Here is a 4,977-nt window from a genome sequence, read left to right as displayed (position 1 = left end):
AAATCATTTAACCCATGTCATACTAGTATTTCTATTAGCATTTCATCAAATCATTTAACTCCGGCATGTGCTCTCCATCATAATTGTAATATGGAGGATTTCATCAGTGAATAATCCCTCCACTTCTTGGTCTCCCTTGGGCCATTAATTGGCCAATACCAATTGGCGATTGTCAAATCAATTTTTTTCTTTACGGAATCACATTTTGCCTCAAACACCATCCATTTTACATGCTGAGAGGTATTTACCATACCTTCTACAGTCATACCATGCTGGATCTGCCCGATCTCGTCTGATCTTGGAAGCCAAGCAGCATTGGGCCCGGTCAGTACCAGAAAGGGTGACCCTCTGGGAATACTGGGTACTGTAGTCCCATCAAGGTACATACCTTTCATTGACCAGCAGAACCTACTTGTCAACTAACACTGCAGAACACGCAGCACAGTTGATTATTTCAAAAGGAGTCCGGTAATTAAAAAGCCGGTTTCTTTTTCTTGTATCTCTCATATGAAATACACATAAGTATCTTCAATCATAAACTCATAGAGATAACGAGAACTTTCATTTTCGCAGTGGACATATGTCTAACAATAATACTCGCCTAGAATCCAGAGGGTGTGCAGACAAATTTTCTGTCACCTACTTTCAATAGGCGAGTGACATATTATTACTATATCGTCTTCTACATACTATTTAATACTTGTTTTAACCCACTTCGCTGTTTCACACAGCAATGTTTTTCACATATAATTAATTAAACTTTTTCGTCTGAAGAATTTAATAAAAGTTACGTTTTAATGCTTTATATACATTCCATTGTTTCATAACATTGTCATGAAATCAATTTAAAAAGTGTGCCCCAGAGAAACATATCAACCAGCTCTTTTTTTGCTTCTTTGCAAAACCACCCTTAATAGCTCTTTCTGCTAAAAATGTCCGGGAGCACCACCAACCGTTGTTCTGCCCCAAAAGCCCTTTGGGGCGAAATTGGCAGCTCTATGTTGGTCTAAACTGCAATTAGAATTTTCATTAGTACTATTATATACTTCTTATCAGGTAATGTACAATCTGTTCCAGTGCAGATCTCAAAAAAACCCACCCAATATCACCTTTCATTGCTCCCAGCCTCCTTCCTAGGACGGGCCCTCTCATTCCTGGGAACATCACAAGTTCTGCAGGCTGTCAGGAACTGTAGTTTGAAATGGATACGTTTCACGATTTACAAACGCAAATCACAGAGCCAAACTACAACTCCCAGCAGCTCCCACGCTACTAAGCGATGCACATCCAAGCTGTAATAGCAGCTATGCTGTACTAGAAGCCTGATTGTCATGGTGTTATTAGTGACAAGCTATAACCATTAGAGATGAGCGGATTCGGTTCTCTGAGAACCGAACCCTACCGAATATTACGTCCCGAGCCCGGATCCGAGTCAGGCTCAGGACTTCCCACCAGACTTGGAAACCAGAACAAGGCAAAACGTAATCATCCCGCTGTCGGATTCTCGTGGGTTTTGGATTCCATATAAGGAGTGCACGTCGCCGCCATTTTCACTCCGGCATTGGAGAGTGTAGTGAGAAGATGTGTCTCCGTCCTCACTCAGTGTCTGTGTGGGAAAGTGGGGTGGCGATTCCAGTGCTCTCTTGTGCTGCTCAGTCCAGTGTAGTGTCTTATGCTGCATCAGTCCAGTCACAGTGGTGGTGTCCTCTTCTGCCATATGTCCAGTGTAGCTGTATAAGTCCAGTGCAGTGGTGCTGTGTTGTCCTGCATCAGTCCAGTGGTAGTGTCTTGTGCTGCATCAGTCCACTCACAGTGGTGGTGTCCTCTGCTGCCATATGTCCAGTGCTGCTGTATAAGTCCAGTCCAGTGGTGCTGTGTTGTGCTGCATCAGTCCAGTGGTGGTGTCTCGTGCTGCATCAGTCCAGTCACAGTGGTGGTTTCCTCTGCTGCCGTATGTCCAGTGCTGCTGTATAAGTCCAGTCCAGTGGTGCTGTGTTGTGCTGCATCAGTCCAGTGGTGGTGTCTCGTGCTGCATCAGTCCAGTCACAGTGGTGGTGTCCTCTGATGCCATATGTCCAGTTCTGCTGTATAAGTCCAGTCCATTTCAGTGGTCCTGTGTTGTCCTGCATCAGTCCAGTGTTGGTGTCCCTGTGCTGCTGTATAAGTTCAATGGTACTGCCATACAAGTCCACTGCTACTGCCGTATATGTCCAGAGATACTGCCGTATATGTCCAGTGATACTGCCATATAATTCCATTGATACTGCCGTATATATGTCCAGTGGTACTGCCGTATAAATCCAGTGATACTGCTGTATATGTCCAGTGGTACTGCCACATAATTCCAGTGATACTGCCGTATATGTCCAGTGGTACTGCCGTATAAATCCAGTCCAGTGATACTGCCGTATATGTCCAGTGGTACTGCCGTATAGATACAGTGATACTGCCGTATATGTCCAGTGGTACTGCCGTATAAATCCAGTCCAGTGATACTGCCGTATATGTCCAGTGGTACTGCCGTATAAATCCAGTGATACTGCTGTATATGTCCAGTGGTACTGCCACATAATTCCAGTGATACTGCCGTATATGTCCAGTGGTACTGCCGTATAAATCCAGTCCAGTAATACTGCCGTATATGTCCAGTGGTACTGCCGTATAAATCCAGTAATACTGCCGTATATATGTCCAGTGGTACTGCCGTATAAATCCAGTCCAGTGATACTGCTGTATATGTCCAGTGGTACTGCCGTATAAATCCAGTCCAGTGATACTGCCGTATATGTCAAGTGGTACTGCCATATAGATACAGTGATACTGCCGTATATGTCCAGTGGTACTGCCATATAATTCCAGTGATACTGCCGTATAAGTCCAGTGATAATGCCGTATATGTCCAGTGGTACTGCCGTATAAATCCAGTCCAGTGATACTGCCGTATATGTCCAGTGGTACCACCATATAATTCCAGTGATACTGCCATATAATTCCAGTGATACTGCCGTATATGTCCAGTGATACTGCCATATATGTCCAGTGATACTGCCATACAGTGCCGTAACTAGGTGTGTGCCGATGGTGCCTTGCCCACAGCGCACATGCACTGAAGGCGCACCATCGGCAGCACACCCCCACACTCCCCCCCCCCCACCGCTCAGCCAGCTCCAGGGATCGTGCATCTGACAGTGAAAGGGGAAGTGCGCGCTGCCACAGGCGGTCAGCTGGAGGCGGGGTCTTCTAACCGGCCTCTACATGCACCTGCTCGGGATCCCAGAGACACTGCTGTCGCTCCACCCTAGCGAGACCCGCCGGCCCCAGCCCGTCTGTCAGCAGTGAGGGGAGAGCAGGAACGGGCGCAGCGGGAGGAGAGGGAGCGGAAGAACCGGCTGCAGCTCTACGTCTTCAAGCAGCCCACCGACAAGACATGGAGGCTGCAACAGGTGAGCTGGCACCGGCGGCGGGATGCTCTCTGCACGGGCGGCAACTTCTCACCACTTGCACATCCAGCGGCTCGAACGTGTCCCTGCCTGGTGTGCTGTGGCAGTGAGGGCATCATACAGGTACAGTAGCTGTGGGCATGTAATATATAAGGTGTGCTGTGGGCATGTAATATATAAGGTGTGCTGTGGGCATGTAATACTGTATATAAGGTGTGCTGTGGGCCTGTAATATATAAGATGTGCTGGTGTAATATATAAGGTGTGCTGTGGGCATGTAATATATAAGGTGTGCTGTGTGCATGTTATAAGGTGTGCTGTGGGCATGTAATATATAAGGTGTGCTGGTGTGCTACTGTGCATGGTGCTGTGGCAGTGAGGGCAGCCCCGTCTGGGTTGTGTCATTATACAGGTAGCTGTGGGCATGTAATATGTAACGCAGGTGAATAGGTCCCAGAAGGAAGCAGCTCATGTGCTGTAGGACGCAACGTGTAAAAAGAGGGACTGGCTGCCGTAATGTGTAAAAAGGGGACGCTGTCTGCCATAATGTGTAAAAAGGGGACGCTGTCTGCCGTAATGTGTAAAAAAGGGACGCTATCTGCCGTAATGTGTAAAAAGGGGGCGCTGTCTGCCGTAATGTGTAAAAAGGGGGATGCTGTCTGCCGTAATGTGTAAAAAGGGGGATGCTGTCTGCTGTAATGTGTAAAAGGGGCTCTACCTGGTGTAGTGGCGCTACTGTGCACCGTAGTATGAATTGGTATTATTTTGTGGCCACACCCTTCCCCATGAAGCCACACCCCTATATATTTTTTGTCTTGCATGGGGGATGGGGGGGCGCCAATGCCATTTCTTGCACACAGCGCTAAAATGCCTAGTTACGGCACTGCTGCCATACATGTCTAGTGGTACTGCCGTATATGTCCAGTGGTACTGCTGTATAAATCCAGTGATACTGCCTTATATGTCCAGTGGTACTGCCGTATAAATCCATTCCAGTGGTACTGCCATATAAATCCGGTGGTACTGCCGTATATGTCCAGTGGTACTGCCGTATAAGTCCAGTGGTACTGACGTATAAATCCAGTGATACTGCCATATAAGTCCAGTGATACTGCCGTATATGTCCAGTGGTACTGCTGTATAAATCCAGTCCAGTAATACTGCTGTATATGTCCAGTGGTACTGCCATATAATTCCAGTGATACTGCCGTATATGTCCAGTGGTACTGCCGTATAAGTCCAGTGATACTGCCATATAAATTCAGTCCAGTGGTACTACCATATAAGTCCAGTGATACTGCCGTATACGTCCAGTGGTACTGCCGTATAAGTCCAGTGATACTGCCATATAAATTCAGTCCAGTGGTACTGCCATATAAGTCCAGTGATACTGCCGTATATGTCCAGTGATACTGCCGTATATGTCCAGTGATACTGCCGTATATGTCCAGTGATACTGCCGTATATGTCCAGTGTTACTGCCGTATAAGCTCAGTCCAGTGGTGCTGCCATATAACTTCAGGGGTGCTGTCCTGTG

The 4,977-nt window shown here is 47.0% G+C and overlaps 1 pseudogene; it reads left to right on the top strand.

Moving 5' to 3' along the window:
* The first annotated feature begins 254 nt into the window (after positions 1–254).
* Positions 255–373, top strand: LOC134894232 (5S ribosomal RNA; annotated as a pseudogene).
* The last annotated feature ends 4,604 nt before the right edge of the window (positions 374–4,977 follow it).

This window comes from Pseudophryne corroboree, chromosome 3 (assembly GCF_028390025.1).
Source record: "Pseudophryne corroboree isolate aPseCor3 chromosome 3, aPseCor3.hap2, whole genome shotgun sequence".
NCBI classification, from domain to species: Eukaryota; Metazoa; Chordata; class Amphibia; order Anura; family Myobatrachidae; genus Pseudophryne; species Pseudophryne corroboree.
The sequence above is the reverse complement of the archived record's forward strand: the minus strand, read 5'-3'. Positions and strand labels throughout refer to the sequence as shown.